The 14,191-nt window shown below is 40.5% G+C and overlaps 1 protein-coding gene across 3 annotated transcripts in view; it reads right to left on the bottom strand.

Annotated features, from left to right (window-relative positions):
- oxr1a (oxidation resistance 1a) overlaps window positions 1-14,191 on the bottom strand; it is a 151,558-nt gene that overhangs the window by 64,282 nt on the left and 73,085 nt on the right. The gene's annotated exons all lie outside the window — the stretch shown is intronic.

Here is a 14,191-nt window from a genome sequence, read left to right as displayed (position 1 = left end):
ATTGAATCTATTTATTTATAGATTAATACTAATGCTAATGTTACAATCAGAATTCTGATTGTAACAGCGATTAATTAAATGCTTTATTCCTATTTCCATGACACTGTTGGTGCTCCATACAACTGGCCTACATTTAAAGTTCTAAAAAAAATGTAAATGTACTTTAAATGTTGTTCCAACCGTTTAAATTATAGTTTAATTCAGGCAGGACCCAAAAGTGAAACTACCTCTACTGCTAAAGTTTTTACTAAAGTTTTATTATTCTCAAATATAGTTATTATTATACGTCATAAGTTATTATCATTAGAAAGTATTTGGAAGGTAATTTACTGAGTAATTTATTTTACATTAGTAAGAACACATTATTTACTCTCTTATAGCGATACTTCTATAGACTTACATTTAATTTGAAATGAATAATAAGCTGAGGAGTCAGTACTGCTCTTGAAAGGTTATTATCATGAATGAATGAAAAAAACTTTAAAAATCTTTACAAAAAAACAAACTATTAAATATATGGATAGAAATGAAACCCTGCTCAGTGCACACCAATTGCTAGACTGTTGCTAGGATATTTCATAGCCATTGAGAGTGTGGGGCTTTATGGCACCCAAGAGAATGACATCCATCTGACTCCCACCATAATAAATTGAGATTTTCACATTCGGAGCTAAAGCACACTTCTGTGCCTATATGAGACTTGAGGGGGCATAGTGAGACCTGTGACATATAAGTGTCTGCTTATCTAGTGAAGGATAGAAGGAGGTGGCATTTGTAAATGAATGTGGAAAAGTGAAAAATCAACAGGGCAGAACAGGGTGTAATAATTGGGCAGCAGACTCAGGTAGTGAACTGGAAAGACTGTGATGCATTATTCATTTAAGGGCAGAGCTGTGGTGAGACAGGAGTCAGGAGTGCAAAGAGGTCCTGTAATGTTTCAGATGAATTCAAGAAGTGGGGGGACCTGGTTTACATTTGCTCATGAATCCACATCAGAAAAGCAGGAAAGGCAAAGTATAGAGTGTTTCTCATCAAGCTGTATTCTCACAGTGTGTTTCTCTCCTGCATCTGTACTAAGAGGGCTGAGTGTGAAACAGCTGTTAGAATTGAGTACATTAAACAAGTGTGACCTCAAACTAAGTCAGGCCCATATTCAATACTGAATGTGCTCCATCTGCTGGTTGGATTCGGTAGTGAAGGCTTTAGTGGCTTCACTCAGAGGTCAGGGAGCCGCAATCACAATAAAAAACATGAAATACAAAAATCAATGAAGATTTTTAAATCTATTTAATAAGTCATATTCTGATTATTATTATTATTTTTTTAAATAGAGAAATGATGGCTGATTCTTCCAACTTGCTTTTCACAAGAATATAACTTGAATCTGCCTTTGACTGGTGTACCCTGAATGCAACATTTGCTCTGTGCAAATTACCAAGGCTGCAACTAATGATTGTTTTCATTATCTACTCATACGATAGTAATTTTATTGATTAATCAAGAAATAATTCATGAATTTGTCTGCAAACAGTCGAAATGATATGAGTGATATAAAACAGCAAACCCCTTCAAGACTTTTGTCAACAATTCTGACATGGACACACAAGATCCTTGATGGACTTGCAGTTGAGGGATTTTATTTGGTCCTTTGTTCCTCTCTGACCTTGCACAGGGCCCTGCTGGTACACTTGGCACTTGGACAGTGTATTTAGACAGGTCTCAGACTGGCCTGGTTCCATCCCACAGGGCGTTGTAGCTGCGTGATATACTGTGTTGCTGTGCAGCGGCCCTGAGCGGCCATCAAATCATCCATAACATCCTCAGAGGGAGGCTGACTGGCTTATTCATCTCTGTGTTTTTAACCTCATAGGTTCAGAGATATACTTTCTCTCCGTGCAGACCAGACAAAGCTGAGCATGGTTATGAAGCCCAATTTTCTCTGAGAACTCCCACTCCAACTTCCACTCTCTAATTAAGCTTTAGTGTGACCAAAGAGGGAAAATGAAAGAATTCCCCGTGTGCTCATCCAACAACATGAGCCTCATTGCATGGAAATTATGTGAGTTACTTTGGTCTACTTAAGCTGGCATGTTTGATGTATTGTCTGTTTTATGTATTTTATAGGTGATTAAAAATACTCCAATTAGTAAACTGACATCCATTATGGAGTCATGTTCTTTTAATTTTTTACTAATCACTCTGTTTGTTTATGGCTATGGTCGTCTTTTAATTTGCGAATATGTTTAGAGTGCATGCACAATACCTTCCTTATCATTAATTTTCTAGCATGATAGGATCAGCACTTGAGAGTGCACTAATGTACTAGTGAGAGAATCAGTCTATTTAATGACTTTAAAGTGGTACAAGAACCCGTATAAAAACCTCCTGGTGTCAGCAGCTGCCAGCAAAAGCCCTGAGAGGGTCTTGTGTGTGAGGCTTTGTCATCGTCAGAGAGCAGCGCACTGGGGAGCGAGTGTTAATCTCAGCAGTTTCCTATTGAGAGCCAGGTAGGCTGAAGCCTAATCCTGAGAAGAGGAACGCTTTCATTATGGAACAACAAATAGCGAAGCCACTGGGGAGCTGCTGCTTTTCCACTGTCAACGAATGGACGGAATACACAAGCACGGTTATGTAAGCAGAGCTGCAGCACGCTGGTGTGAACACCAGCATGTGTGCACTGGAATGGCTGTATTAGCATGTGCACACGCACACACACACACACACACACACACAGTACACAAATCACAATCTGCTCTTTCCTCCCAGACATTTCCTGTTTACAGTAGTGATCACCATGACATAAATGCAGCAGAGAGTTCACTCATGCGACACAAATGCACCTGCTGGCAAACACACACAAGCCTTAAAGTGTGTGATTATTGGAAAGGCTCATCGAGGTGTGTATGACAAGAAAGATGGCTTGAGATATTTTCTCAGAAGTGACGGATCTCACATTTCTTGGAGCGTCTCTAGAGCTGGAATGTAAATACAGAACATACAAAGCGAGCATTGTCCTGTGTTTCACAAGTGCTCTGCTCGATTATCCCGCAGCCTGCAGACGACGACCAATAAAGACAGTTAGCTGCTGGAGGAATCGGGTAGAGGTGTCCAGACAATGGCGGCAATCACAGGTATTTAACAACCCTTGTTGGAAAATCTCTCTCTCTCCGAGAGTGTGTTTTCATGCAGGAGTGAAGTGTCGTCTGTAAAAAGCTGTCAACACTACAACAGATGAACATGTACCTCCACTGTGGCAGCAGGAGCCACATATTCATGAGAGAGAAACATGAATCAAATGTGGTGTGGCAATGTCAAGCTGAATCACCAGATCATGTGGAGGAACAGGGACGTTCCGTTGCGCAACGCCGAGATTACACATGACTCTTCTCATTCAGATCTTTTCCTTTTATTGTACATGAACACTGGTCATTATCTGAGCCTTCAGCATCCCTTATCTTTCAGCTTATATCAACAATTACAGAGGGTGGCCCATTGGTTACTATGTGATATGTAATGTCATCTGTGAGCATGCAGACAGAGATGATTAACATTCCCTTAAAAATGAGAAAATAAACTGGCAGCTCTGTGGGTAGATGGCTGGTTAAAGGAATAGTTTCATGTTTTTAGAAACACGCCGATATGCTTTCAGTAGAATTCAAATATAATCTCCTGAGAGTAAGATGTTAAGACAGATACAGACACATACCAGTCTCATGTCTACGGCATCAAATATGAAACTAAAGTCAGAAGTTTATTAGCCTAGCTTCGCATAAAGACTTGACGCAGGAAATTACTAACTTGTCTCTGTTCTTTTAGGGGGAGTTATGTGCTGCAAATTTTAACCTTGTGTTGACAAGTTATTTGTCAAGTTGCTGTTTGTAGGACGTCTTTGGAGTACTGGCCTTCATTTAGACAATCATTGAGACATACAGTTACCCAGAACACCACTGGCCTGTAGAAAATGAGAGGGAGTAAAGGTAACCCATTATTCCTATGCAAAACTGCTACCATAATGTTGCTTCTTTTGCTACAGGGTCATGGATATTGTGTCAAAGGCTCAAGACCAAAGGTTGGAACTCAGTTTTAACCTCCATAAGAACTACTCACAACAGTATTGATGCATCGAACACAACATTAACCTGCTCAAAGAAAAAAGTAAGACCCAAGCAAAATAAAAATAAAAAAGACATTACCAAACAATTACACCAGAGACACTGTCCTAATTTTAGAAGATAAGCAGCTTGTCACAGTCAATTGTGCTCTTTTATGCATCTGGGTTTTTGCTCTAATTCAGGAAACCCTGGCCAAGAGGTTTTCACTCACTTTAAGTCAGATTTGTGACCAAAAGAACCAAATAAATCATCCAAAAAAGTGGATCTTTTGTTGCTCTGAGCATTTTATGTAAAGTGAATATATATATAAAAATCTCCACTCTCAGTTAATACATTTTGTCAGAGTGTGGAAGTAAGCCTCCGCTTTCTAGCTCAATGCCCTCGTGAAGACTCAGTAAGAGGCAGAAAACGAGGAGGTGATGGCTGAGGTGGTGTTGTGCCATCCAGTCTGACACTGACCTGCCGCCACAACAATTCAACCCTGCTGTTATTGCCTGGGCTTTCTCTCTCTGGACAGTTCTACAGGGTGGCTAGTTGTGATTAATGACCGGTGGCGTCAGAGCGAGCTATCTTTCACCGTCACTTCCACTGCCCCCACTCACGGTCATCTATCCTCTGTGGATGTCTGCGCTGTCTGTGGCCGCTCCGAGAGGCTGGGTGGCACAGACGACTTATGACCACTGGCTTAGCAGGATGAACACATCTGTCTGCTGAACGGAGGGCCCTTTCCTTCGATCTTTTCACTTTCCTCCTCTTCCTTTATAAATGCATCTCATTCACTAGCAAGTGTGCCGTTAATTTCAGGTACAGAAGAAGACAGAAAGAGGGAAGGTGGGAGGAAAAACGCGACAGTGGTGGGTGAGAAAGGAAGAGAGGGTGAGGGAGGAGGGGAAGAGGAAGGGACATGCATCAGACACGCACCACTGCTCACTTCATACAGGGCAATTTATTAAAATAATAAAGCCCAGCCTTGTGCTGAAGGTTGAGCCCACAATAAACCTGACAGGGATACAGAAAGACAGGCTGCGAGAATGAGGCATTGTCAGGCAGATAAACAAAACAAATGCTCTGTTATGTCAGTGTCCATTTTATTATCTGTGCTGAACTCTTCGAAGGGAGTTAATTGATTCCTTTTAAAGTCAGACACAGTCATATATTTCATCATTACCCTAAAAAAGCCTCTCATGAATCACTCAGCTACAACAGGAGCACAAAAGCACAAAGATTGCTCTACATAAGCCTCTTCGCCTCGACAGGCATTTGAGTCAGACTGCGAACAGATACAGCAATGGACTACGGGGAAGGCAGGAAATTAGAGCCAAATGGACATCTTAAATCCAGCGAAGATGGCAAGAGGTTTTGCACGCTCTCTATCTGCTGTAAAACTGTCCTCACCCTGGACACTCGTCATTTATTACCTGATATCACCCGTTATACAAGTATGCTAAATTGGATAATGAATCTCTCCCCCCAGGAGATGCAGTAGATGAATAATTTGTTGGTTAAATTACGAGCCGGGGACATATTGCATCATTCGAGGTGTGAGACGTTAGTGTAGTTAAATGGATGCAACCTTTAGGAGTCCATAGGAGTGAATATGAATGAATTAGGACCCAATGAAGATGTAATTAACTGTGCAAGGAGGGACTCATTAGTAAGAGTCACTGACTCTGTTAATGAAACACACTTAAGTCAAATCTGGCGCCAAGTATTGATAGGCAAGTTTTAATGGAGCTTTCCCTGTGGTTCAAAATTATCTATCAAAAAATGTTCTACCTTCCGTCACACGTATCTACTGCTTGTTTTGTTTCAGTCCTTTCTAACAAATATCCTATAGGACCAAAACATGAATCAATACCATTATGTGGTGCCAAGAAAGAACACAATGTCTGATTCTCTTCCAATCTCACAGAATAAGCATTATTACAGTCTTTTATTACACAAGGGATGGCTGGGATGATGCCGAGCAATAGCTGAGTGTGGGGTTTTCTTTTACGGACTTTGATACAATTGCACCTTTCCAATAATGTGGACACTCTTCAAAAGTGGCTGATTTTTTCTTTGTAAGAACTTTTTCCCCCTGCATTAAGAGTTGGAGTCGATAAACATTTAAAAATGAAAAGGACAGACAGAGAGTCAGGAAGCAAGAAATCAAACACAGGCGCGAGCAAAGCAGAAAGAAAGAAAAGACAGAATGGCAAAGTTGGGATGATTTGAACATTTCACTTTCTTTCTGAGTGTCAGATGAGAGGATTGATACCACTCTCATGTCTGTCTGTTAAACATGGTGCTGGAGTCGAGATGGCTGTAGAAGCTGGGAGAAATAGCTAGCCTGGCTCTCTTACAAAGTGTTAACTCCCTGTAAAACCACTAAATGCTTAGAAAAATGTTTATTACTGAGCTACGGTGCTGGGACGAGTATTTCTCAATTCGGACAAAGCCAACAAGACTTCTGCTTTCTTGTGTTTTGCTAAAATAAGCTAACCAGATTGTAATGTCAGCTGTGTATCAGGATCCAACTCAGAAAAAGAAAGTATAGATTTACCAAAATGGTTTGCTAAAAGAATTTGCAAAATGAAGGAAATACAAATTGAAAGTTACACCAGTATATGTACCAATTAGGCAGTGTAATTAGAGTGTGACACATTTAAACCATTTAAACCAATACCAATAGACTTCTCTACCCTCAACCTAACCTCAAACTCCACTTTTTCGTAGATGAAAACCAGTATATACAAGTATTTAAGTGTGTTATTGATCGATTCAGGTCCAAATCTTGACAGTTTAGTGCAAAGTATTTAAATTCTACTAATTGTGTTATAAATATACATAGCTACCTCCCTCTACTGGTTGAAACGTAGCTATTGCATTTGTATTTTGCTACTGGCTGATTTTGGAGGCTGGTGATGTATTATGGCAGCTTTTGTCCATAATTATTGTAGGTAGTCCTTTCTGTTTATGTTCCAGCACGCAGGGCAGTATATGAATGTGTATATGCTTGGACAGACGACATGTGTCAATCATGTCAAGGCAGCAGATTGATGCCCACAGCCTGTAATTTGTCATGTCTGAACAAGAAGACTGATCTCATTCCCAGAGGCTTCACATAGAAAGCGTCTGAGCACTGAAGCCACACAGCCATGACCCGCCATCCTCTAATACAGCACAAGTATGATTAATGTCTTGTCATCCTAATTCAATGATGTTTGGAGTCTCTACACAAATTCTGTACAATAATAATTACAAAGTGCTTCAGAATTGAAGGCATAAACAGATTTTAGATGAGGCAATCGCAAAAACAAAGACAACACACTTATTCTAAATAAGCCACTGGAATTTAACTGAACCTAATTGGATTTTCCAATGACAGGAACAATTTTTAAAGTCTGTTTTCATAACAAGTTTGTCCTCTAAAGCCTGTGTGTACTCCACCCGCAGCAACACTCTGCGCAGCAACAGTGGAAAACAGGAGACGGCATTTCAAACTAGATGTATGTAGCTTCTGCTTCTACGCTTCTTTGTGACAGTTTTCCAGAGCCATGACATCCAGCGAATGTCCAGAGCAATGACCCATGTGGAGAAGACAGCATAGTGCACTGGGCGTCTAAATCCTGTCCTCCAGCTATTCTTCCTCTTGGATAAATCGGTGCATAGCAAACGTGGCCCCGGAGCATGTACAATGCAAAGTCCTTCGCATTCTAATGAGAGCTTGAGGGTGATGAGGAGGGGGGTGCAGGGGTCAAGGTGGATGTGGATGAGTCATATCCGTGGCCTGTTTGAAGTTCAACTCCAGCCCTTTTGGGCTTAAATCCAGCTTTCCTATCTTTTGTCATTATACCCACTGATTAGATAAAACCTCCAAGGACAAAGGATGCTACAAAAATTAAAGCTAAAAGCACTTAAAGCTTAAAGTCCCTTCCATTACTACTATTGACTGTTCAGTAATGCCATGTATGTAAAAATATGTAAATGAAGTTACTTGGAACAAAATGGATTTTTCTTTTTTTATCAGAACTCAAAATATTTCGATGACTCTTCAGTGAAATATTATAAAATTCCGATTGAACCTTTTAACATTTACTTTCATGTTTTCCCATCCTTGGACGTTTTTAAACTAAAAATGAATGGTCCCTCTTTTTCTAGTGCTCTGTGCAATATTTCTAACTGATAAAATGCCAAAAATATACTAACCTCTGTGATGAATAAATTGCATTATACAATTTTAAAAAACAGAATAAAAGTCACCCTCTGTTTTGCGAGTTGAATGCTTTTATTGTGAAGCAGCTGCTCGAGCAGTAAATGTTTGATTTCTACGAGTGGTCACTTAACCCAGCTCTGACGAGGTGTGGTACTCTATCAATTTCAGTGAATCTGCACTGGTATGAAGGCAATTTGAATCCTGTGTGGGAACGGCGGACTCCGCCACTAACAATGAAAGCTACTCTATGGAGAGATAATTATTGAATGTAAATACACTGAATGATTAACGGAGAAACCAGACCTAAAACAGCATAAAAAGAATCGCAGACCTTTGAACTACATCTCCCAGTCTTCCTTAGAGGATGTTAGTTGCTCACTGTGCTAGCTGGCTTGACCTTTTTAAATGCACGCCCCAGTCTACCACAGATTGAGCAAATGCTATCTCCTCAGGAAGATTGTGAGATATGGTTGAAAACCACGAAAAAAAAGGACCTTAAGAGAATCAATCGATCTGAATAATACTTCAGTCTGTAGCAGTTAGGACTTACTCATCTGTTGGATGAACTTATATTTTCAAGCATCCAAAAACGTTAACACAACTTGTGTCACTTAAACAGAGGCTCACATTTCACATCTACACTAATCAGTTTCCACTGACACTCCATGCTTCTGCAAATTCAATTAACTGTTATGTAAATATCATCCATAACTGTGTAATGGTTTATCTGCTCCTTAGAGGCATTGACTAATTTACTCTATTCTGAGAAGAAACACTGCTTTGCACTGGCTGACATTACATAAACGGGGTTTTACACTCAGCCAGCATCAGCACCACCACATGTGCGTTAGATAGACAAAATAGAGCTGTTTTAAATAACAGCAGCTCATAAATTCACGAGCAAAAGGGAAACAAATATGAAGAGTTTTCTGAAGTGGCAGACCTTATTTTACCTCCGCTGTAAAATGAATCAATAGCATGGGCTGCTGCTGGTGTTTGACAGTGGAAAACTGCTTACTCTTCATTTGAGCTATATGTAATCAATCCTAGCCAGAGGATGGCTAGAGCCCTTTCCAAACTAAGTGGGGAAACAGTGGGATTACTAGCTCTGTGGCATTTATAAATTGAGCCCAACGAGAGGAGGGCCACCAAGAGACTCCCGGTCAACGTAATTACACCGGCAGGCCAATAAATCCGACCCACAGATCTTTTACAGTAGCACTGCAGTAAATTCAGCAGTGAGCCTCTTTCCTTACATTGCTTTCTTGCACTACAGAAGAAAACGTTAATGTTTTTGTTGCTGTCTAGTAAAAACATAAAAAAGAACACACAGTGGCTTTGGTAGCTACAAATCTCTGTGGCCTGACCAAACTGTGAGTCCATGTAGAGATTTAGAGCTACAGGCTGTTGACTCTAACATATGCCAGCATGTGCTGTGGATGGAAATCTGCATTTAGTACCCTTGAAAGAGGTGAATGGAAAGCACTCTTGAAGTCCATCTAATATTATTCCTATGAACATGAAGCACAAAGCTTAAAAGCACAGAATTGATTTAAGGATTGGATGCGTTGTCTCTGGGGACATTTAGAAAAGACAAATGTCACACAAATATATAAAGGACATTTGAGGCAGAGGGAACATCATGCGGATCTTCATGACATTGAGACAGCCTGAGGATAAGTGATTCTGTTATTCCAGGTGTGTGTGTGTCTTGCATGCAGAAGTCCATACACAGCCCACCCAAATCTTGACCTCTGCTGTAATTTCCCAGCAGCTACCTTTCTATATTCCCCTCAAGGTTGTAAAGAGCGAGCACTACAAGTTCTTCCATTCTGACATTCAGTAATAATATAAACCTCCATCTCTGAAAATTTGGCCTTAGCGGATGTTCACCTTAATTCAGTCAAGAATCTTGGTCCCAATGCAATCTGGTTAGCGAAAGATTGATGGGACCACAGAGCACCATGTGCTTTTTCATTCTCTCTGGGGGGACAAATAGAAACAAGGCCAGGATAAATCAATCAGCAAGCCTTTCCAAGGCTTTGTAATATGGCTAACCAATGTCCGGTCAAAAACACAGCTTTAGAGTCATGCTGTTTTTTTATTTGCGTCGGCTTTTATCTCCTATTATTTGCAGCTGTGAAAAAAAAGAAAGAGGAAAGTTCTGGACAGCACCACAAAGCGCTGATTAATTCAGCAGAGCAGCTAGTCTGGTCTGGATAAGAACGTGCAGGGAGCTCGGAGAATAATAAACGAGTAAAAAGTCAAAACCCGGAAAAACAGAGGTGACATTCTCTGCCTGTAACCAAGTTAGTGTCAAAGTGTTCCCTTGCTATCTGGGGATGACTAAAGCATATTATTAACCTTTGTGGAAATGCTTTGTGAGCCCTCCTGGGTTGCTGTGGAGTGTGTGCGTGTATGTGTTTAAGTGCATGTCCGCATCCACCACTCTCTTATTCCTGTGTGGATGTTAAAGTGAGCTCCGTAAACACGGACAACTAGGACACTCCAGAGTGCGTGATGCACACCCGTAATGCAACTCCATCAGACCTGCAATTCATGAGCAACATGAGAGGCACCCGGACAAAACAAATCACTGGTTTTTGTTTACAGACGGGCAAAATCCAGACATATCAGATATCCCAATTAAGGTTTGCAAGAACAGTGTGATTTGGCTGCCTCTGGTGCCGTTTAGTGTGAATGCAGCCCTGGAGGCACATTGTTGTCAGGCTTTTCTTATCAACACACAGTGTAGACTATGGTACCCCGTGGGCAGCACCACTTCCACAGGATTAACCGTGGAGGTTCTGGCACAATATTACCCAGTCGGCCTTACCCCCCAGTGTGTCCAGTGTCCACTGTGTGTGTGTGTGTGTGTGTGTGTGTGTGTGTGTGTGTGTGTGTGTGTGTGAGGGACCAGGCTCATGTCCTACTTGGAACAATGTTTTACTTGCATAGAACCGTGTATCAGAATACTGCTCAAACAATAATTTGTAGAATAAAGACATGCTGTGGAGTGACTCAGGAATGTCCTTGAGCAAGACAATGAACCCCATGGTACTTTGCATGGTAGCCTGTTGTCATCAGTGTGTGTGTGTGTGTGTGTGTGTGTGTGTGTGTGTTTGTGTGTGTGTGTGAATGAGAAAATTGTACATCACTTTAGATAAAAGTGCTGCATAAATGCAGTCCATTTACATGCTGGTATAACTGTCTGTACCATTATTTAAAATTGGTCTAAATAAAGCACTAAAATGTCTTTCACACTGACAGTAACAACAACATTTTGTTTAGACCCACGGTACTGCCTTTCAGTTCAAGACAGATGCCATGCATGTGTATGTTGACATTTACGGCCCAGAGAACGGCTCTGTTGACACCGGGGTTCAGTTATTCAATGTTTGATGTGTTTGCGCATGAATGAACATTTAGGTGTTGGGTCTCAATGTCATGAGGGACCTGATTTGAATATTTAAAAGAGTTCCGAAGTAAGCCGACACCTTCTGTGTAGGCACACCTGTGAAACATACTATACTGCACAAAGGTAGACCTGCAGGTTAGGCATGATTTCAACCACAGACTGCCACCTTCATGTGACATTTCATCAATCTTCATTTCCTGAAAATGAGTGAAAATGACCTTTAACGGTCATATTGGGAATGAGGTCCAACACCCACGTCTATACTGGACCCGTTTGGCAAAATACCTGGATTCATGAAGCTCAGAAGATTGCACCTTTTCATCTCTCCTTATCCTTATACAGCAAAGAGCAATACAGAAATACTGTAGCAAACAGATTACTATTAGTTTGGATTTAAGGTAACTTTTGCTGGTTTAAATCACAAACATTAGCAGCCATATATTACCTCAGATGCTGTAGCTTAGCAAATTGAATGGCAATAATGGCTAAAATGAAACTTTTGGCTGTTGTCTGTATACAACAAAAGATTTACCGTCAATGGAAAGAAAAGTCCCTCTTTAATACCTGACCACAAGCAAACTGTGTTTTACGTTCAATGAGACCAACACATCTCGTCTAGAGAGTGATTCAGGGGTTCCCAACCTGGTGGTCAGGCCCCTTAAAGGGGTCATAAGAAAAATGTAAAAGATCAGGAAAGCAGAAAAATAAACAGTGACAGCAGAACCCCCCATAAGCTTCATTTTAAGGAGTCACAAGCCAACTAGTTTGCGACTTACTGATGTAGCTGGTCCAAAATGATCTGGAGTGGTGTCTCAGGTATTTAGAGCTCTCAAAACTTGAGATTTAAGCGAGCTACATTATTTTCAGGTTGTAATCACAAGAAATAGATGTTCATAATGTCATCATCAAAACTGTAATATTTCTGGCTTTTCAGCCAACAAAAAGTAATTCCAGATGTAAGTTGAAGTATTTGAGCATGTGTTGAGCAAGTTTATTCACTTGCAAATGTTGAAAACTGAAACAAATTAGTTTTCAAAAGGGTTATTATTCAATAATGGATCCGGATTTGATAAAACTCCAATCGCATGTCATACATAGCTGTACATTCTACATTTAAATCCATTTCTAATCAATGAATTTTACTGCACCACGACCAAGGCATGTAATCACTGACCACGCTATACTTTCAGTTACTCAGTCATATCTTACAGCTGACATTTTTTGGTATGCTGTTTAGTAAGAAATGGCTAACCTTTCTATGGATTTACAGATTTGGCATTTATTTTCATTATTCATTAATTGTTTCATCATTCAATCTATGAAATATCAATAGATAATAAACAAATCTGTATCATATTTCCCAATGATACATCTTTGAATGTCCAATTTCATCCAACCAAAAGTCCAAAACCTAGAGATATTCACTTTACATTGATATATAAAATGCAGCAAATCTGCACATTTGAGAGGCTGCAACCAGTACATGTTTGTCATTTTCCTTTGAAACTTCTGTGAATTTACTATTAGATTGACTAATTGTTTCACTTCTATAGTAACCTGCCCAAATATCTACATGAGATGCACTCTACATCAAGATCCAACCAGTCTCCTCCTCCTGCGTCCTCAATGGTTGCTGGTAAGAATAAATACCGATCTCTCAGGTGAATATGCAGTGTCAAACAGTGACAGAGACACAGAGAAGGGCAAAAGCCAAAGAAACCCTTGAGAAAAAAAAAACAAAAAACAGGAAGACAGAGAATGAGGACAAGACAGAGAAAGACTGTGTGGGAGGAAGTAAAAGTAAGAACAACCCTCCATTGGATTTGTGGTGGGGCTAAGCTGCCTTCCGGTGCTACGTGACCAGCCTATACCGCCAAGGCAAGAGGGCTTGGGCTTATCTCGACGCACACAAGCAGCTCTGCTGGCAAAGGCACCGTGGCATGGCTGTGGGTGCTGCTGTCGGAGCGTGACGGGTAGCTCTTACTCTTCTCTCCCCCTTCTCTCACTTTCACTCTGTAATTCTGTCTCACCCGTTCACTCCCGCCCCTCCTCCCTTCTCACTCAGTCTGGATCCCACATGATCTGCGACACCAACATGGAGTAAATAGTATATTTCCATTTGTCTGTTTTAAGTGTTAAGCTTAAGTACAAAAGAATAAAAAGCAGACCAGAAATCTGTTTAAAAGTTCTACAGCAAACTGTTTATATAATTGACTTTAAGCGTCTACCTGAAATCAACTTATCACTCCGACAAATCATCAATTGAGGTCCCTAAGCTGACACCACACATACAGATGGGCTCATCTTCATAAGTTATTGACATGAAAAGTGAAGAAAAAAAGCCTGGCTTCTTTCTTATCTCCTCACAGCTGACCAATCATGATGTGAAGTAGTATGTGAAGTATTGCTGGTTTCAGTTGGTTACAGAAATGGTCAGGGCCTGACTGTCAGACAATGATGGAA

The sequence above is a fragment of the Larimichthys crocea genome, chromosome XIII (genome assembly GCF_000972845.2).
Source record: "Larimichthys crocea isolate SSNF chromosome XIII, L_crocea_2.0, whole genome shotgun sequence".
Taxonomy (NCBI): domain Eukaryota; kingdom Metazoa; phylum Chordata; class Actinopteri; family Sciaenidae; genus Larimichthys; species Larimichthys crocea.
The sequence above is the reverse complement of the archived record's forward strand: the minus strand, read 5'-3'. Positions and strand labels throughout refer to the sequence as shown.